The sequence below is a fragment of the Gorilla gorilla genome, chromosome X (genome assembly GCF_029281585.2).
Source record: "Gorilla gorilla gorilla isolate KB3781 chromosome X, NHGRI_mGorGor1-v2.1_pri, whole genome shotgun sequence".
Taxonomy (NCBI): Eukaryota; Metazoa; Chordata; class Mammalia; order Primates; family Hominidae; genus Gorilla; species Gorilla gorilla.
The window spans coordinates 16,217,564-16,240,446 of record NC_073247.2 but is presented as its reverse complement, the minus strand read 5'-3'; positions in this window follow the sequence as shown (position 1 = coordinate 16,240,446).

Below are 22,883 nucleotides of genomic sequence, written 5' to 3'. Positions count from 1 at the left end.
CAAGGAGAACTACAAACCACTGCTCGATGAAATAAAAGAGGATACAAAGAAATGGAAGAACATTCCATGCTCATGGGCAGGAAGAATCAATATCGTGAAAATGGCCATACTGCCCAAGGTAATTTATAGATTCAATGCCATCCCCATCAAGCTACCAATGACTTTCTTCACAGAATTGGAAAAAATTACTTTAAAGTTCATATGGAACCAAAAAAGAGCCCGCATCGCCAAGTCAATCCTAAGCCAAAAGAACAAAGTTGGAGGCATCATGCTACCTGACTTCAAACTATACTACAAGGCTACAGTAACCAAAACAGCATGGTACTGGTACCAAAACAGAGATATAGATCAATGGAACAGAACAGAGCCCTCAGAAATAACGCCGCATATCTACAACTATCTGATCTTTGACAAACCTGAGAAAAACAAGCAATGGGGAAAGGATTCCCTATTTAATAAATGGTGCTGGGAAAACTGGCTAGCCATATGTAGAAAGCTGAAACTGGATCCCTTCCTTACACCTTATACAAAAATCAATTCAAGATGGATTAAAGACTTAAACGTTAGACCTAAAACCATAAAAACCCTACAAGAAAACCTAGGCATTACCATTCAGGACAGAGGCACGGGCAAGGACTTCATGTCTAAAACACCAAAAGCAATGGCAACAAAAGCCAAAATTGACAAATGGGATCTAATTAAACTAAAGAGCTTCTGCACAGCAAAAGAAACTACCATCAGAGTGAACAGGCAATCTACAAAATGGGAGAACATTTTCGCAACCTACTCATCTGACAAAGGGCTAATATCCAGAATCTACAACGAACTCAAACACATTTACAAGAAAAAAACAAACAACCCCATCAAAAAGTGGGCGAAGGATATGAACAGACACTTCTCAAAAGAAGACGTTTATGCAGCCAAAAGACACATAAAAAAATGCTCATCATCACTGGCCATCAGAGAAATGCAAATCAAAACTACTATGAGATAGCATCTCACACCAGTTAGAATGGCAATCATTAAAAAGTCAGGAAACAACAGGTGCTGGAGAGGATGTGGAGAAATAGGAACACTTTTACACTGTTGGTGGGACTGTAAACTAGTTCAACCATTGTGGAAGTCAGTGTGGCGATTCCTCAGGGATCTAGAACTAGAAATACCATTTGACCCAGCCATCCCATTACCGGATATATACCCAAAGGACTATAAATCATGCTGCTATAAAGACACATGCACAAGTATGTTTATTGTGGCACTATTCACAATAGCAAAGACTTGGAACCAACCCATATGTCCAACAACGACAGACTGGATTAAGAAAATGTGGCACATATACACCAAGGAATACTATGCAGCCATAAAAAATGATGAGTTCGTGTCCTTTGTAGGGACATGGATGAAATTGGAAATCATCATTCTCAGTAAACTATCGCAAGGACAAAAAAACCAAACACCGCATGTTCTCACTCATAGGTGGGAATTGAACAATGAGAACACATGGACACAGGAAGGGGAACATCACACTCTGGGGACTGTTGTGGGGTGGGGGGAGGGGGGATAGCATTAGGAGATATACCTAATGCTAAAGGACGAGTTAATGGGTGCAGCACACCAGCATGGCACATGTATACCTTTGTAACTAACCTGCACATTGTGCACATGTACCTTAAAACTTAAAGTATAATAATAATAAAAATAAAAATAAAAAATAAAAATAAAAATAAACAAAAAGTAAAAAAAAGAAAGGGAAGGAAGAAGAAAGAGCATGTCTACTAAATGTAAATTATTCATCAAGGACTGTTTATTTTATTAATAAATTTGTCAACTTTAGGTTGCGAAATCTAACAAGATACCAACATGGCATTCATGGTGATCACACCTCTAGTCAAATTTTATTTTAGTTCATTGACTATACTATTAATATCCTGAAATACTCAAAACTTCTGTCTTAATTCTGTGAATAATTCACTTATTAATCACCCTATACACTACTTAATGAATGGAATGGTGCTTGGAATAAAGATAATTACAGGGCTAAAAGGGTTTCCTCTAGAGGCAGGTTATAGGATTTTGGTGTCTGACTGGAATAAAACAAAATTAATAAAAAAAATAAAAAATAAAAATACTTCATTAGGTTAAGTGGCCTGAGGGTAAGGGCTATTACCTAAAAATACTGTCAGTGATCTCACAGTGGCATTTGTAATGCTTAAAGTAGAAATGTTTCTAGAATTTGTGCTGGAGAGAAACGTGTGGACTTAGGTAACTGTTGGTCCATATTTTTTTCCAGAGGTTTATCAATGTATTAAGGCTACACTTGTATGGGTTCTGCCCATATTTATTTGAAATAGTTTATTAGGATTGGGTCCAGGAATATCTGTTATTAATTTATAGAATCTTTTAATCTCATACCTTCTTGACTTCACATTGCCCTTTTCCAAAATCAGAATTTTATAGCACTATCATTTCAGAAACTTAATTTTACAGAAAGGAAGTCCAGTAGATCTCAGAAAACAACACTCAAAAAGTTCTGTGACTCCACAAGCTCATTAAATAAGTTCAATAATGCAACTATATTCAAAATTCCCAAATATTCAAAAGACGTAGAAGGGTGGATCTACTCAATAATAAGATGTCTAGGGAAAGAAGAAAGGTTCAAAATGAACCCTGTTCTATTTTTCATCATAAGTTTTATGATTTTTTTCTTTGAACAAAAAAATCCATCTGAGCATCAGCAGCCATATCTATTGCTTTTTGTTAATCTCATTGTACCATTTCTGTGAAGACAAAATAAGTGTTAAACCGAAAAGGGAAATGTGAAGGAGAAAGCGCAGAGCTTATTTTTCTGCTTTATTCATCTAGGAATGAGCTCTGGAGATGCCTTCTGCTCATCTCAAAAATATAAATCCAAACACATACATCCCATTAATAATATAACTGTGGCTTCTGTTCCTAACTTTTTTTTCCCTAAAACTTGGGGCAAAAATCAGCAATTATCTGAACTGACAAGACTTTGCCTGTCCGTACGTTTAAATTGGAAATCTTCACCGTACATGCATAGCTATAAAGAAAGAAGGTTCCCCCGGCTCCTCTTTCCTGTTTTGTTTTCAATTACTTTAGTGAAACTATCTATGGCAGGTGAGTGATAGGACAGAGTTTATGAAAACCATGCAGAGACTTTTCCCTTCTAGGGTCTTATTAATTCTCAGTAAAAGGTTGAGCTCTTCTTGAGATATTTATGCTACTTGAAAAGATCTAAACTGGTGTATTCCATTTATGTTCTGTTCAGAATCATTTCTTTGTATGAAGGTTTAATTCTTTTTCCCTGAAATCGTTCAGACTTTCATTTCTCCTTTTATACTTTACAAGAAAAATCCCTTAATCTCTCTTGAATGGAATTTTGTAACAGTAACCTAAATCGATTTGAACCAGTTGCAAAATTTAGTTTCCAAGATTGTTTTATGTGCATTTGCCATTTTTTGAATTGAGAACACATCATATTTTATATAATAAATACATATGGCAATAAGTGAATTGTATCTATTACTTGCTCATAAGAGTTTATATTCGTATTTCTGTTGTGCTGACATTTAAAAGTCACACTCTATATATGTATATATCTGATTAAGTGAATTTATTTCAAGTAGTGTCCTCATGACATTTAGACATTAAGTTGATACATACTATACAATTATTTTATTTTAAGTCAATTGATAAAGCAAGGCTTTATCAAGCAATTAATAAAGGTAATTCAGGTGCTTCCACATGTGAAAAAGAAGGATGCCTTAAAGTTATGTATGATATTAAAGAAGTTCCATTTAAAGAAAGAATGTAATATGTGTAACCATTACTGGAGAAGAGAATGTACTGGATTTGTCTTTAAAGCTGCTAGTGAAGCATTGCAAACGTAAGCATTAATAAGATGCTTTTTTATTAGGTGCTCACTTGAATCTTCCTAATCCATATAGGGAGATATATTACAAGATTATTTTCCCAGCTTTTTGAAGACAAATCTTGAACATTGCCTATGATGCAATCATTTTGCTGCTACATAAAGTAAATTAAATTTTTTTCCTTTTCTTTTGTTCGCTTGCAAATTGAATTCTGGTAATTTCACTCCAATGGCAGAAAATTCATACAGGGTTAGAATAAATGGTATTAGCACCACGGGCTCCATCAGAAAAACTTGAATTTGCTTTTTAATTTGTCTATTATTGTTTTGTGTCACTGAAGTTCCAGCTGAATTGGGAACTCTTTTGCCTGTATGATGCACATTTTCAGGATATTTTCCTTTGTGCGGAACAGACAAGAGCACTTCCCTATGGTGTGTATTAATCCACTTTTTCCTGGATGCTTTTAAGAATGTGTAACAAAACGAACTCCCTTGACTTCTGTGATAAACCCCAGATGGGGAAAAGAAAAAGTACCTCTTTATTGCCCTGCAGCAAGAGGCATTGGAGACAACAGGGACACATTTTCCAAATGTAGGACATATAATGGAAATAATGTGTTTTTTAGAATTCCATCATTTTATATATTACATAATTATACATATTACTATAAATACAGATGATATGCTATTCATCCACCCAATCACAGAAAAAGCTGTGTTAACTGTCGTCACCCTATTGTGCGATCAAATAATAGATCTTATTAATTTATTTTAACTCCATTTTTGCACCTATTCGTTATATATTTAAAAATAACTAAAAGAGTGAAACTGGAATGTTTCTAAAACAAAGAAATGATAAATGCTTGAGGTGAGGGATACTGCAATTACCCTGGTCTGTTTATTACACGTTGTATGCCTGTATCAAAAAGTCATATGTACCCCATCAATATATACACCTCTTATGTACACATAAAAATTAAGTGATTAAAAATTAAAGAAATCTATGTTAATGTTCAGTCGGTTTATTATTTTCTTTATCACTACTACATACACTTTAAATTAAAGCTAGGAACTTATGCAAATATCAATTTGACAACATTTGGTTCCCCTGAATGTAAGTTTCACTCTGTTTTCTAAATCAAAGTATAGAACATGCAAGAAAACTAGTCTCACGTAACACAAACACACATATACACAATTATACAAGTAACACACACAAAACTCTCAACCTTGTAAATAATTTCAGTATGTGGAAATCTAAGTGCCTGAATACAGAGCACATCAGGAAGCATTAAGAAGTTAAACATGATGACAGATTTAATATAGACTTGTTTATATTAACTGTGTCAGAATAATAAACAGCCCTATGGGGGAATAAGTGTGGATCTAATTTCAGAACTATAGGATATTAGATGTACCAGTGTGGTATTGTAGTTACAGAAACTTTAATAATAAAAGCTTCAAATACAGCTTTCATTTTATTCACTTATATAGATGGCCTCTCTCAGGGCATTGTGTGGATTGAGCCTTAAAGTGGCTGTCACTGGAATGTCTTCTGTTATTATTCACCAAGGACAATGGAGCTCAGAATGATAAGGGAGAAAATGCACCCCGAGCCTGTGTTCCACCCAGAGGGGCTAAGTCATATGCATCCTTCCATCGTAGCATCAATAACTAGAGTACGTTGTGCAACTTTCTTTCCTGTGTCTCTACTTTTTCGCCTGCCATATTGATTTTGCCTGTACCATTGGGCATATGCCTGCCATGGTTTCTTGCTCATTTCTTTGCAATGACCGAGACTGGGTAATTTCTAAAGAAAAGAAGTATTAAACGGATTCACAGTTCCACATGGCTGGGGAGGCCTCAGGAAACTCACAACCGTAGCGGAAGGGGAATAGACACATCTTACATGGTGGCAGGCGAGGGAGAGCATGGGTGAGAGGAGGAACTGTCAGACACTTATAAAACCATTAGATTTTATGAGAACTTACTTACTATCATGAGAACAGCATGGGGAACACCACCCCCGTGATCGAATCACCTCCCACCTGGTCTCTCCCTGGACACGTGGGGATGATGGGGATTATGATTCAAGATAAAATTTGGGTGGGGACACAAAGCCTACCCATAACAGGCAAAAAAGTATACATTTTCACAATGAACTCAATAGTGAGGACTGAAGAAAAAAATGAGATCCAATGTGTAACATCAGAATCTGGAAGATTCTTAGAAGACTTAAAGAAGGGAAATGTCCACTTTTAAAACAAACAATCCCATCAAAAAGTGGGCAAAGGATATGAACAGACACTTCTCAAAAGAAGACATTTATGTGGCCAACAAACATGAAAAAAAGCTCATCAACACTGGTCTTTAGAGAAATGTAAATCAAAACCACAATGAGATACCATCTCACGCCAGTTAGAATGGTGATCATTAAAAAGTCAGGAAACAACAGATGCTGGAGAGGATGTGGAGAAATAGGAATGTTTTTACACTGTTGGTCAGAGTACAAACTAGTTCAATCATCGTGGGAGACAGTGTGGAGATCCCTCAAAGGTCTAGAACCAGAAATACCATTTGACCCAGCAATTACTGGGTGTATTACTGGGTATATACCATTACTGGGTATATACTCAAAGGATTATAAATCATTCAGCTATAAAGACACATGCACGTGTTTGTTTATTGCAGCACTATTCACAATAGCAAAGACTTGGAACCAACCCAAATGCCCATCAATGATAGACTGGATAAAGAAAATGTGGCACATATACATCATGGAACACTATGCAGCCATATAAAAGGATGAGTTCATGTCCTTTGCAGGGACATGGATGAAGCTGGAAACCATCATTCTCAGCAAACTAACACAGGAACAGAAAACCAAACGGCACATGTTTTCACTTGTAAGTGGGAGTTGAACAATGAGAACACATGGACACAGCGAGGGGAACATCACACACCAGGGCCTGTCAGGAGGTGAGGGGCTAGGGGAGGGATAGCATTAGGAGAAATACCTAATGTAGGTGACGGGTTGATGGGTGGAGCAAACCACCACGGCATGTGTATACCTATGTAACAAACCTGCACATTCTGCACCTGTATCCCAGAACTTAAAGTATAATAAAAAAATTAAAAAATTAAAAAGAAGGGAAACGTCCTCATATATTTGGAAAGATGTGCATTTTCTTTCACTAATGTTTATAACACACAGATGGAAATTTTTATTTTTTCATTTTTCATTTTTAATTATTATGGGTACATAGTAGGCATATATATATATATATGGAGTACATAGGATTTTTTTGGCACAAACATACAATGTGTAATGATCAAATCAGGATAATTATGGTATCCCTCACCTCAACCATTTATTATTTCTTTGTGTTAGGAATATTTCAACATTCCTAACACAAACATTCCTAACACAAAGAACCCTGTCAGGGTTCTCCAGAAAAACAGAACTACTAGAATATATATATATGAATTCCCATATATATGGGAGTTTATTAAGTATTAACTCATGTGATCACAGGGTCCCACAATAGGCCATCTGCAGGCTGAGGAGCAAGGAGAGCCAATCTGACTTCCAAAACTGAGGAACTTGGGGTCTGCTGTTCAAGGGCAGGAAGCATCCAGTACAGGAGAAAGAGGAAGGCTGGGAGGCTAGGCCAGTCTCTCCTTTCATGTTTTTCTTCCTGCTTATATTCTAGCTGCTCTGGCAGCTGATTACTAGTGCCTTTCCCAGCCCACTGACTCAATGTTAACTTCCTTTGGCAATACCCTCACAGAAACGCCCAGGATCAATACTTAGTATTCTTCAATCCAATCAAGTTGACACTCAGTATTAACCATCACATCCACTCGTTAGTTATTGTGAAACAGACAATAAAATATTATTAACTATAGTCACTCTATTGTGCTACCCAATACTAGATACTATTCATTCTACCTAAATGTATTTTTTGTACCCATTAACCATCCCCACGTTACACCACATTGTTCTCTACCCTTCCCAGCCTCTGGTAACTATTATTTTACTCTATATGTCCATGAGTTTAATTTTTTAAACAGTCTTAGCTCCTACATATGAGTGAGAACATGCAAAATTTATCTTTCTGGCGTAACTCATTTCACTTAACATAATGACTTCCAGCTCCATCCTTGTTGATGTGAATGACAGGATTTCATTTTTTATGGCTGAATAATATTCTGTTGTGTATGTATACCACATTTTCTTTATGTTTTCATTCATTGATGGATACTCAGATTGATTCCAAATCTTGACTATTGCAAACAGTGTTGCAATAAACATGGGAGTGCAGATGTCCTTTCTATATACTAATTTCCTTTCTTTTGGACAAATACACAGTGATGGGATTGAACTCCATACTCTTCTCCATAATGGCTAAGATGATTTACATTCAGCTGTGGAAAGATTTAGGGGATATTGACGTTGACATTGGTTTTAAGAAAGTTCATTGATTAATTAATTAATTTTTAAGGTTATTGCACAGAGGTGAGCAGGTGGCATGCACAATTAGCCACATTCATCCCAGCCTGATTATTCTCCTTCCACTCTTTTCAGTGGTTTTGGGAAGGGATGATGATCTAGAGATTCTGGAGCATGGTAACATCACGTAGATATTCTCTACTTATTAGTTCTTCTGACACCTGCTCTTCAACAGAGTGAGGTTGAGGGGATAAAAAAGAAATGTACCATAGACACATTTCCCTTTTTAAAAATGTGGCTTAGATTGGTGAGGAGGGGTTAAACTTTTTGCTATTAAAGGAAATGTATTCGTTTGCTAGGGCTGTCGTAACAAAGTACCACACACTAACCAAGATTAAAAAATGGAAATGTATTATCTCAAAGTTCTGGAGAACTTCTGGAGTTCTGGCCAGAAGTCAAAGATCCAAATGTCTTCAGGATTGGTTCTTTCTGAGGGCTCCGAGGGAGAATCCCTCCCAAGTCTCTTTTTTAGTGTCAGGCGTTTTGCTGACGATCTCTGGCATTGCTTGTCTTTTAGACACATCGCCTGGATTTTTGCCTTTATTCACATATGCTCTTCTCTCTCTGTGCACGTTTGTGTCTAAATCTCCTCTTTTTATAAGGACTCTAGTCATTTTGGACTTGGGGCTCACTCTACTCTAATACAACCTCATATTAATGAATTATTCCTGCAATAGCCATATTTCCAAATAAAGTCACATTCTGAGTCACTTAGAATTAGGATTTTAACATATGGATTTGGCAGCAGAAGACAGAATTCAACCCATAAGAGAAGTCATGAAAAAAATGAGAGTTTTGAAAGGTTAGTAAATACGACTAGTGTAGAAAGTTTCTTATGTAATCATTTTGCAAAGTTGGTCATAGCCCACTGCTGATTATGGCTTTGATCTTTTTGATTAATGTCTATTTTTATTACATCCACATGAGGAATGTGGTTTCGGTTTTGGTGTTAGAAAACTTGGGAATATTGGTAAACTTTTATTTTATTATATTTATTTATTTTTAATTAATATTATTTTTAATTGAAAAGCCGTAATTATATACACTTCTGGGTACAAGGTGATATTTTTCTATATGAATATAATGTGGAAAGTATCCACAAGGATCTGAACTTTTATTATTATTATTATTGAGACAGAGTCTCCCTTTGTAACCCAGGCTGGAGTGCGGTAACACGATCTTGGCTCACTGCATCTTCTACCTCCCCGATTCAGGTGATCTTCCTGCCTCAGCCTCCCATGTAGCTAGGACCACAGGGATGTGCCACCACACCCAGCTAATTTTTTATTATTTGTAGAGATGATGTCTTGTCATGTTGTCCAGGCTGGTCTTGAACTCCTGGGCTCAAGCAGCCTCCCAAAGTGCTGGGATTACAGGCATGAGCCAGATCAGGCATGCCCGGCCTGATCTGGACTTTTAGAATTACAATTTTGATGAAAAGTTTAGAGAGTAAAGAGAAAATTGAAAGTGTCAAGAGATGTTGTTGCAAAAATAAAGGAGGTCCTGTGAGGTCTTATATGCCATTATTGTCCAATTAAATTTATGAGAAAAGTTATCAAAAAAACGTATACAGGATAAACCAATGAATGAACTATGTGAGATGATGGATGTGCTAATTAGCTTGGCTGTAGTAATCATGTCACTATGTATATGTATACCGAAACATTATGATGTCTACCTTACGTAGATACAGTTTTTAAAAAGATGAACCAATAAAAAAATCCACTATAAAGCAAAATAAATAAAAACAAAAAGACCTGAGATCATATCCTATGTCTAGCTAGTTCCTAGTTATGGTTAAATTTTGTATGTCAACTTGTACATCCATCTCCAGATCCCCACTGAAAACAATGATCTACATCTCACACCACAGGGCTCTTGGGAAGTACAATTTATATCTCCAAGTACATTATACACATCTCAGTTGATTTGGCCACTTTCCAAAAGTGCATGTTTTTCTGGGAAGGGAGGTCTGATTATTCCAGCAGGAATGGCAGGCTGTGATAGGAGCATTCCGCGTGCATCCATTCTTGATGTCTGAAGATTCCAAAGGCACCTTGCCCAGTGTAAGCCCTCAATAAACATTAGTTATTGTTTTTGTGCATGCCCCATGTGTTGTTCGCTTAGCCATGGCGCTTTCTGGATCCCATGGCTACTCAAGAATTTTGAGAGATGTAACAGAATCCTTGGTGACTTGAATCTGTAAAGAAAAGTAAATGGAAATCTGGACAGATTGGGTGGTCATTCTTTGATGAAGTATTTTTATTATATTAATGAAATGAGTCCTGTGTTTTTTTGTTTTGTTTTTGCTTTTGTTTTTGTTTGTGCTTGTATTCTTTACAACACACGTTTTTGTCACCTATATCCTGTACTCAATGGTAAGAAAGTTATGTTGGCATCATCCAATGTTTAAAAATATTTTTTAAAAAACCACCCAGAGACACCATTGCCCAAAGCTTGTAGATGCTCATCTTGAAATTCACTTTGTTCCATAGTGACTGTTCACTGGAAATTAAAATCAGAAGTAGCCTGGGCAGCGCAGCAAGACCTCATCTCTATAAAAACTACATATAAAAGAAGAGCTGGGCATGTTGGTATGTGTCTTGTGGTCCCAGCTACTTGGGAGGCTGAGGCAAGAGGATTGCTTGAGCCCAGGAATTTGAAGGTGCAGTAAGCTATGATTGTACCACTGCACTACAGCCTGGGTGACTGAGTCCCTGTGTCTGAAAAAATTTTTTTTTAATTTAAAAATTAGAAATTACCAAAGGAAATGAACTGCAGATAATATCATACATGACCCTTGGAGTGTGTTCTCTCTAGTAAATCTGCAAAGTTTTATGCAAGGGGAAAGGATGACAACTAGAATGACAGATGAATTCTTTATGCATATTAGAGACATACCTCAAAGTGTTTGAACAGGCATGTCAAAATTGTGGTATCCATCTCCCACTTTCCCAACCCTTTAATTCTGACTGATACGCAGGGCTCCGAAAGTACCGGATGAAATAGTCATTTCCCTCAAATTAGGAAAAATGACTTTGCCAGTTACACACACAAACACGGGTGCCAAAAGTGCATTTTTTCAAAGTAGGAAAAGGGAACACATTTTTTTTTAAAGAAAACTGATGGTAAAATACACAGACGAAGAAGTTGGTGAAGTGTGGGAGGAAGAAAGGACGGAAGGAAGAAAGAAAAGAAACTAAGAAGAGAGGAAGGAGGGAAGGAAGGAGGAAATAATGAGGAAGGAAGGGAAGAGAAAGGAAGAAGAAAGGAGGGAGAAAAGGAGAAAAAAAGAAGCAAGTCTTAAAATTAGTTCCTGGAACTAGAATCTCAAAGAAAACACAGCTCAACACAATGCAATGCAGCAAAACAACCACTGTCTTAAGTTGAATGTGTGTCATGAGTATATAACTCCTTTGGGGAAATCAGTATTAGGTCTTCCATTTATGAAAGTGCTTCTGGTTTTCAAAGTTAATAGTTAAATATCCATCATTACCCCTTTTGTTCTTTATAGTAATGTTTTAATTTACGGAGAGCAGGTATTAATACCACTGGTTTATCGAGAAATACAATGAAGCCTTATTTAACATCTTCCAGCTCATTTCAGAATACAGGATTCTTAACTCTGGGTCCAGAATTTCCGAAGCTTAATCTTTGTACCCTTCCTTGCAGGACATATTTTCTTTAGCTCTTTAAATATAAATGCCTTTTCCTGCGAGGCTAATTCTGGCTTCATATAGAATTTCGTTTATTACCTAGGATGAATGGAGAGGAAGTTGTTCCATAGAAGTGATTGCTCCTTTTGGCTTCTGTAATTCACATCATCACTATCTTGATAAACATTTCAATAACTTTAAGCAATTGGGAGGATGGATAGCTTAGGAAGTGCCAGCACAGAGTAAATAATTCAGATGATCCTGTGGTCGTGAACTTTGGGAGGATTACTAGACAAAGTAGTTAGGTTAGGTTTTTTTGCTTATTTATTGAGTTTCTTATCTGAATAATATCATAACTGCAAAAATAGATCACTTCTTATTTCTGGCATTAATTATTTTTTAAAAAGCAGTTACATTTAAGTATTTTCAGGCAATGGATACCAGTTCTGTAAATATCCACATACTTACTTTTATTTCCATTGTTTTAGATAGGAATCAATCCTCCCTCCCTCGCTGCCTCCCTCCCTGCCTCATTCCTTCCTTCCTTCCTTCCTTCCTTCTTTCCTTCCTTCCTTCCTTCCTTCCTTCCTTCCTTCCTTCCTTCCTTCCTTCCTTCCTTCTTTCTTTCTTTCCCTCCTTTCTTATTCCCTACTTATGTGGCTCCCTGGAGCACATCTGCCTGTTTGTATCTGTGTATAGATTCTGGTCTCTCCTGTTCTTGTCAGATGATTATTGCTTTACTTATTTTTTATTCAATTCATTCCTCAAATGTACTATTTCCATGTACTAATTATTTTCTTTCCAAGTTTCTGAATGTAGAGGCATCAATACCACCAAATTATTTAATGTAGTGAAGAGTTATTCCATCAAATACAAGACCTTAGAGGGTCAACGAATACCCTACAATGTCAGGAAACATCTTACATACAAGTGTATATATGCATTTTTTCTCTAAATATAATTTTCTCTCTATATATTTTTTCTAGGAAAAGGTATATAGCTTTCATCAGCTTTTCAAAGGAGAACTAATTAAAACCCACGACACAAAGTAATTATGTATGTGTGTTTACATATGTGTGTCACATTTATTTATTTTAATAGTGGTAAAATATACATTATATATGATTTACCATTTAAACCATTTTAAGTATATATTCAATGATATAAAGAACATTCACATTGTTGTACAACCATCACCATCATCCATCCCCAGAATTCTGTCTTGCAAAACTGAAACTCTGTACTCACTGAACAACTTCTCATTACCTACTCTCCAGCCCCCAACAATCACCATTCTACTTTCTCTCTCTGTGATTTTGTCTACTCTGGGTAGCACAGATGAATGAAATCCTAGACTATTTGTACTTTTGTAACTAGTTTATTTCATTTATCATATTGTCCTCAAGGTTCATCCATGTTGCAGCATGTCTTTCCTTTTTAAGTCTGAATGATATTCCCTGTATTGCACATCACAATTTGTTAGCCAATATTTCTAAGATTCTAAGTAAGAATAGACCATGTAGAAGGCACATTTCCTGAGGTGTACTCTTTTCTTAGAATGGCAAACCTCCTTAGTAGAACATTGAATGGTATATCTAGGGTTCTTCAAACATCACTGGATGATACTGATGTTTGAGTATGGATGCTTTAAATAACCAATGTTAACCAGGAATTTTAAGAAAATGTATTGATAATTAAGATACACACACACACGCACACACAGGTCCCCCCTTCACACACACACACACACACACACATACACACTACATTGAATCTATAGTCCCATTTTGGAAGAAATGATATCTTTACAGATTCCAATCCATGAACTTGGTATACCTCACCATTGCTCAATATGTTCTTTAGATGGCTATGTAGAAGTTCAGCATTTTTTATTAGACTGGTTCCTATTATTGGAAACATTATCATAAAAGTAATTTTAATTTTTTTTACTAGCATATAAAAATAGAATGGATATTTTTGGTGTTCTTGCTTTTATTAATTGCTAAATTCACTAAATCTCCTAGCTCCGTTATAGATTTGTTCTAATTTTTAAACTTACACATTCATGTTTTAAGACCGGCTTAATCCTTCCTTTTCAATCATTTTACTTTCAACTTTTACTTTCAGCTTTGACTTTCCTAATTATGTTACTACAATTACAAGAACTAATTACAAGTACTTCCCGGTATGTCGTGTAGAGACCTGTCCACAACAGATATCTTTGCCTCATTATTGATGTCCAGGAAATTTTCACCATTTCATATGCTCCATGCTGTATTTTGTTTGTTGGTTTGGTTTCTTTTGTTGTTGATTTTTTTCAGGTAGAAATCATTCCTATGTTTAAGGAAGTTTAATTTTATTCCAGATAGTTAGTATACTTTATTAATTAAAATTTATCATCCTTTGAAAATGTATTTTTTGCATTTATTGCAATGCCACGTTTATATTCTTTTTTCTTTTAATACAATAATTTACCTCAAATGATTTACAACTCCTGGCCAGGTGCAGTGGCTCATACCTCTAATCCCAGCACTCTGGGAGGCCTAGGCGGGAGGATGGCCTGAGGTCAGGAGTTCAAGACCACCCTGGCCAACACAGCAAGACCCCATCTCTATTTTTAAGAAATTTTAATTAAAAAATGATTGACAACTCTAAACTATCCTTCTACCCTGTATTCCTGAAATAAATCCCACTTGAATTATGGCACAATATGTAAAATTGTTTCCCTTTTGTTAATCACTGGAATATATGGCATTTTTTGTCACTACATATATAATTTTAGATATTTGGCATTACTAAGAAAGATTGTTAAACATTTTAACTCTAATTTCATTTTGTTTTTGTTTTTGTTTTTGAGACAGAGTCTTGCTCTGTCACCCAGGCTGGAGTGCAGTGGTGCAATCTCAGCTCACTGCAATCTCTACCTCTCTGGTTCAAGCGAGTCTCCTGCCTCGGCCTCCTGAATAACTGGGACTACAGGTGTGCACCACCATGCCAGAGTAATTTTTGTATTTTTCATAGAGACGGGGTTTCATCATGTTGCCAAGGCTGTTCTCAAACTCCTGACCTCAGGTGATCCACCCGCCTTGGCCTCCCAAATTGCTGGGACTACAGGCATGAGCCATCACACCTGCCCTTCATTTCTTTTTGTTTTTTGTCAGGTTTCAGTATTAAGCTTATGCTGATCCCAAGAACATTTTGGGGTAGATTCAGTAGTCTTGATAGTTCTGGTCAAATTTATCACTACTATAAATTCTTCCATTTTTCTATTATATATTCTTACAGTTTTTTTAATATATAAAAAATTCTATTATATGCCTTTCTTTTAACTTACTTGCCTTGTTATTTGCTGTTATTTTTTTGTTGCCATCCTTGGATTTTCTATTTGCATAATAAAAAATCTGCAAATAATAATAAAAACAACCTTCTTCCTTCCAATGTGTATGCCTTTAATTTTCTTACCTGTTTAGTTGTGTTAGCCAGTACCTACAGAAAAAAGCTACTAGAGTAGAATGTTCTTATTTATTTACCACTATGATAGATGCCTTTTGATTGATATTTCTATATATTTTTATATATAGTAACATTGTTTATATTTGTGTATTATATAATTTATATTATATATACATATATAGTTACATAACATATATATACATAATATCTTAACATCATGTATATATAAACATTATACACATGAAGAAAAGATACCTCTACTTCTATTTTTTCTTGAAATAAAGAATAAGAATAAACTTTCATTAAATGAATTTCATCACTTACAGTGATAACCTATGTTTTCTATTATATTAATAACTTTAATAAATTTCCTAATATTGAGATTTGCATGTGTTGAAATAAATCTCAAGCCATCACAATGAATTTTTCTTCGAACATCAGCTGTAGTCTATCAGCTAGTTGTTAAAAAATATTCCTATCAAGTGTTTGCTTCTTGTGCTATGTTTTTAAATTTTATATTGATGCTTTGCAAGCTTTATAATAAAATTTTAGAACTATTTTCCTTTTCTAAATCAATTTAGATATCAGGGAATTAATATTGTTTTCAAAGAAAAAACTGTGAAAACATTTGGAACTGATGTCTTTGAGGGGGAGAGTGTTTGAGGCAGAGAATGAGGTTTGGTCGCTCTGGGATGATATAATTAGTCTGTTTTGAGTTTCTATTTCTTCTGGAAAAAAATACTTGTTATGTGTAGGTCTGGAAAATTATCCATTTCATCCAAGTTTTCAAATGCATTTGTATGGGTTGGATCAAAGGAGTTGGTTTTAATTCTTTAATCTCTTTCCATAGCAAGGATTTCCTCTGATCATTTATTTCATGCATTTTGGCATCCTCCCCTTTTATTTGATGCTTATCATATTAAACAGTTTTTCTGTCATGTTTTTTTGCTTACCAAGGAACTAATGCTAGGAATTTCATTCTCATTTATCTCCTTTTTGGTTTTTAATCTTTATTAATCCCTTTCTAATTCCTGCTGTGCTCATGTAGTTTTGCTGTTGTTGTTGTACTTTGTTTTTTTCTTGAGAAAATACAACTTATGGTTAGATTCTTTCCTCAGAGCCCCTCCCCAGCACTCCACCCTCTGGAAGGAATAGCAGCACGGTGTAGTTTCTGGCACAAAATAACTAAGCAAATTACTCTGCGTGTTTCTTTATGGTCCCAATACTCTTGGCTGCAACAGTCTGAAATGTTACTATTTACAATTTCATGCCCACTTACGCGTAGGGCATACTGCAAGTATATTCAAAATGAGGGTGAGGAAATAGCATGGATTTCGGCCAGCAGACGTAAGAGCGCAATTTATACACACTCTTGGAATGTAAACCCAGTATCGTTGTCCAAAAACTCAAGGGAGGCAGGAATATTTAGTTGAACACATTATGAAGAGTTTAAAGTTGTCCTGCCAACAGAACTCTGTTTAATAAAAAAAGTTCTGTTCTCCAGGAGGCACAGCTTGCAGCGAGCCGAGATAGCGCCACTGCACTCCAGCCTGGGCAAAAGAGCGAGACTCCATCTCAAAAAAAAAAAAAAAAAAAAAAGTTCTGTTCTGTGTTGAGCAATGCCCCAGTTTTTTATCCCTAGTTCTCAGAAGTTTCCTTTTCTTTTTGCTTCTACTAGATTCGAATAGTCTATATTTGACTTAGGCATGGATTTCCCATTGTATGCACAATTATAAGAACTCCCGGATATTTCCAATATGGTTTTTGCTGTTGAATCTGAAATAGGATTCATTTCATGAACCCAATCCCCCCATAGAGCCAACCAACTTTCTTGGTGCTGCTAAGAATATTTTGCCAGCTTTTTTTTGCTGTCAAGCCCAGTGTTCAATTTTACCACTTATATGATGGTGTTCTACTATGATAGTGACCTTCAACTATTTCACAGTGTCCGTCCTTATACTTTGTACTGAAAAAAGTGTAATTGCCTGTATTAGCCTGAACGAGAAATGTCTCAAAGCCAAACCATTTTCAATAAACATGCATTAGGACACTCTGAACAGAGCTATTGCTGGCGATGAAAGTGCTGCCTTAAGAAATTATGTGATTTTTAGAATTTTAGTCCAATTTTTCTTTGTTATTTAACAAAAAAAACTTGTAAAACTAACAGATTAAAAGTAAACTTCTGCTTTATCTCTTATTCACAGCGAGGCTTCTTAAGGTTTATCTTCATCCTTTTATTAACGACTCTAAGACTTTAAACCTTGGGTCACAAATGTAAGACAGGCATATTAGATATGCACATTCGTTTATATTGTGATAATTTTATGTAAACTACATGTATGAGGTTCTTTAATAATTTAACTCAACAAGGAAATGAAATGGCTGTAAAATAAACACAAGTTATCCAAAGGGAGGAACATTTTTTCCTGATTTACATGAATTGTTTCTTTTAGAACTTTCGAATGATATAAGCCCCAAAGCAAGAAAAATTACCATGAAATGGTTTATTTTCAAATTCAAAGTCATTAGAGGTAAATCTGACTGCTCATCATTTTCTTAAGGCAATTGTCACTTTGCAAGTAATTGTCTCTAATACTTTTATTTCTAACACACCTGGGATCATTGCATTATAGCTTTGATTGGAGGGAAGGGAAGAATGCAATAATCAGACAGTTAAGTCAGAAGGATGGGATGTGTGTGTTAGTATCTTCTGCTGTTTTGTAGGGACACAAATTTTGTATGGCTGGCAGCTAACACTTCCAGTGGTATAGGAATTATCTAGACACTTGAAGGTAGCAATGGGCATAATAGAAGTTCCTATGTCTCAAATTGACACGTTATAGTTTCATCTTTTTTTCCTTATTTCTGATGGAAGTACTAATAAGTAGAAAAATGGCCAAGAAACTGTCAAAGCAAAAAAAAGAATATTAGAAAAAGAATAGCTGGTTGGAACGTGACTGGATTTTTAAACCATTGGGGAATGATACCCTGTTATTATCATTCTTTTATTGTCTTTGTTTTTAAGAAAACTATTCCTATATTATCCTTTCAAACAAACTTTAAAACAGCTTGCATAAATGTTGCTGGTTAATAAGAGAGAGGGAGACAGAGACAGAAATAGAGACAAAGAGAGAGAATGAGAGATGGAGAGAAGGAGAGACAGACCAGAGAGAGTAAGAGGGCAGGTGGGAGAGAGAGCAAAGGAAGGAGACAGAGAGGGAGCAGAAAGAAGAGAGAGAAACAGAGAGACAGAGAGAGGGGAAGGGAGGGAGAGAGAAAAGGCAGAGAGAAGGCAGGAGGAAGAGAGAGAAATAGAGAGAGTGAGATAGAGAGGAAGGGAGGGAGAGAGAGACTGATTGAGTAATACTTTCAGGATCATAATTTGCAATCCTGGACAAGAGAGTGCCTTTTTTGCGGTCAAGGAGTATTCATTTATTACCAATTCACGAGATTCATACAAAGAAAGAAATGACACTAAATCAGGAGCAATTCATAACAACACATGGAAAAGAAAGAAAAGCGGTAAGAAAAGTTCTCCCTTCTAAAGTCAACACACCATGTTCTTTGGGTCCTCTCCTACCCAGTGGAGCCTCCAGAAAGAATCCACCACCACGTTTTCCCTCCTTTTCTTCATTTGGCATTCAGATATTACCACGGTGCTCCCTGGGAAGATACTATTTCACATCCCCAAACAACAGGCCCAAATCCTTTTCTACCTTGGATGATTTCCTGTCTTCATTATTCATTTCCTGTTTTTGAACAGTGTAGCCTCCACCATTTCCCCCAAATGCCTTCATAGAATCTAACAATGACTTCTTTCTTTGCTCCAGTCGTGTGATCTTTCTCTTGTCTCTTTCTCTTTGACTTTTGATAAGATTGATCATCTTCTTTGAAATATCATGGCTTCCTTGGCTTGGGTTGCGTTGGTGACTCCTTCTTTTTCTTCATGGTTTTTGTAAGCCCTTTTAAATAGGCTTCCGTTTCTCCTACCTCATATCTCCCTAGCCACTTAATGTCCCTTTATTGGACATAGTTATCAGTTCTCAAGGCTGTTAGTCATGCTTCTGTTATAGATCCCTAAACTACCTATCAGTTTATTCCTACTTTCTCTACAATACTTTAAATTGATTCCAGGAATATATCCAGGTATATATATATATATATATATATATATATATATGCCCTGTTATTATCATTCTTTTATTGCCTTTGTTTTTAAGAAAACTATTCCTATATTATTCTTTCAAACAAATTTCAAAGCAGCTTGCATAGATCTTGCTGGTTAATAAAAGACAGGGAGACAGAGACTACACACACACACACACACACACACATGCACACACACACACATATATATATATATGTATATATACACACACACACAATATTTGTCCTGGAATCAATTTAAAATATAATATAGTATATATGTAATCAAATATATGTATTTTATACTATATGTATATATATATATATAATTATCTTGGAATCAATTTAAAATACATGTATTTGTATTTGGAGACAGGGACTTGCTCGGTTGCCCTGGCTGGAATTCAGCAGTGCAGTCACAGCTCACTGAAGCCTCAATCACCTGAGCTCAAGCAATCCTCCCACCTCAGCCTTTTGAGTAGCTGGGACTATGGCCATATACCATCATCCCCAGCTAATTTTGTATTTTTTGTAGAGATAGGGTCTCACTATGTTACCTAAGCTGGTCTCAAACTCCTGGCCTCAAGCAGTCCTCCTACCTCCGCTTCCCAACAGGACCATTTTATTTGAGGGCTCTATTCTTATCTGAAAATCATGCGGCCCCCTCCCCCTTTTCTAAATGTTTTCTCATTAATGAAGAAATGCTGTTTCTATTAATGGCACTGACATAATGTGAGCCATTTAAAATTTTAAAAAAGTGTTAGAAATACCTACCTTTCATTTCTTGTAACCAGTCCCTACGTAAACATTCCTTATATTCCACAGCCAGCTGAAGTCCAAGTGCGTTTCATAAAATATGGTCAAATATTCCTCTACTTGTTTCTAGTGTCATCTTTCAGAGTAGATTTTTGTTGCCTTGGGTTCATGTGACTGAATCCACCTTCCAGCAGCTCTTTGAGCTTTTAATAACTTCCACAGGCCTCTTCTGCAAGCTCCGTTCAAAGCGTCCTTATCGGAGCTATTGATTCCAAAAAAATCATTTCCATTACACCACTGGAACAGCTCAAACAGCTCTGCAGAAATTCTGTTAAATCTGGCTCACATCCTCCAACTATTCTTTATAAGATGCCCTTTCTTTACCCCACCTCTTTGCTGTGAGTGTTCTTTCCCATTTAGAAGGGACTTTCCTTGCCCGATGTTCCAATCTTGCGAATTCTGAAGGTGCCTCTTACGGTCTGACTTCTTCATGAGACCACTCTATTCGGATACTGTCTTTTTTAATAGTGTGAGCTGATGAATTAGATACTCAATCTAAGAGGCTGTGTTCAAAGCCTCCCTCGTCCATTTACTCCCTGTGTGATCTAAGCAAGCTATTTAGAATCTCTCACACTCAAGTTTCTCCACTTTAAAAACAAAACAAAACGCATGACTTATAGCATGTGCGTAAGTGGATTGTGATGAGTATTTCTGTTATTTCATGTATCTAACCCAGATTGAAGTAGACAGTGAATGCTTAATATATTGAATCAAATTATTACTAAGTAGACATGTAAAGGTATTTGATAACATCTGGACTGTTTTTTCCACAAACCTCTACCCCACTGAAGTGCTGAACTGCTTCATTAAGCCAGAGCAGGTCACAATCAGAAGGGCCGGGAGAGGGAGTGGGTGTCCCCTGCCAAATTCAGAAGCTTCCATAGGGATATGGAATTTCCAGGAGAGGAGTAGTCTCCCAGAGTGAGGGGTATCCCTTGTGAACAGAAGACCAGGAAAAGCTGTTTACTGAGGACAGTGAACTAAGGAGAAGAGAAGGACTAGGTAGAGTCAGTGACAAGAGATCTATGGGTGGACACATGCTCATATCCCTGTATCATCCCAGTCCTGCTTCCAGTCCTATTTGAGTCCCAGGTATAGTCACATCTTGACCAATTTGGAGTCTGTGACACAGTCTATATCTGTGTAATAAATACCCTCCCTTGAGTACACAACTGTCTCCTTCAATCAACATGTAATTTATTTTATTCTGCCTTTCTGATTCACCCTCAGAAGAGGAAAGGGGGGTTGAGAAAACTTCTCAGTTGATTATGAAACTCATCCATTAGTTTATAGGAGATATTCATATCCAAGAAAAAGCTCTTAGGGGTATCAATCCATGGTGTTAAATCTTTCCAGTGGAAAGTGACTAATTCAAGTTGCTTCTCATTGTATTACTGGTTCAGAGAAGGGCTAAGAAATAATAGAGTAATAAAATGGTTGATGTGAAATAGGTCACAAATCTGGTGGTTTCTACTCCTTCTTACACACCTGGAGAAAAAAGCACAGAGAAGTTAATTGATCAAACTGATTATAGTCAGCTGGCTGTGGAGTGGGACAACAGATTGAAGGTCTCTTATCTCTGTATCTTCTTCCCATTTTGCTGGGATATCCCAGTCTTTAAGAACTTTAATTCCAATGAGAAAATCATGTATGTGTCATCTCCTTCATTCAGGTTTAATGGATGGTCACAGCTATTTAATCCATTAACTAAGCTAACATGGCCTACCGTGCACACCATTCCCCAAAGACTGCATATGCCTTGGGCGAAAATCGATGCAGCCATGAAAATATTCCACAGATTCTTCACAGGTGGTGTGCAAAGTTCACCTTCATCAAAGCAGTGGATTACAGAAAACATGAACACTTTTCCTTATATTTGTTAGAAGGACTAGAATGAGGTCACTAACAAATTGAACATTTAAGCAAAAATAATAGGTCTGTCGAATCGGATCAGTCAAGAGTATCAATTGAATTAAATCCATTGGCACAAATTAGTGGTTCTTAAATGCCATGGAAAAGGGGGAAAAGAACAGGTCATTTGGGTATTCTCTTTCTTTCTTTCTTTCTTTCTTTCTTTCTTTCTCTTTCTTTCCTTCCTTCCTTTTCTTCTTCTTCCTCTCCTTCCTCTCCTTCCCCTCCTTCCCCTCCTTCTCCTCTTCTTCCTCCTTCCTCCTCTTCTTCTTCTTCCTCTTCCTCTTCCTCTTCTTCTTCTTCCTCTCCTTCTTCATCATGACAGGGTTTCATTCTGTCACCCAGGCTGGAGCACAGTGGTGCGATCACAGCTTCCTGCAGCCTCGACCTCCTAGGCCCAATCCTCCCACCTCAGCCTCCCAAGTAGCTGAGACTACAGGCACGCACCATTGGCCTGGCTAAATTTTTATATTTTTTTGTAGAGACAGGGTTTTGC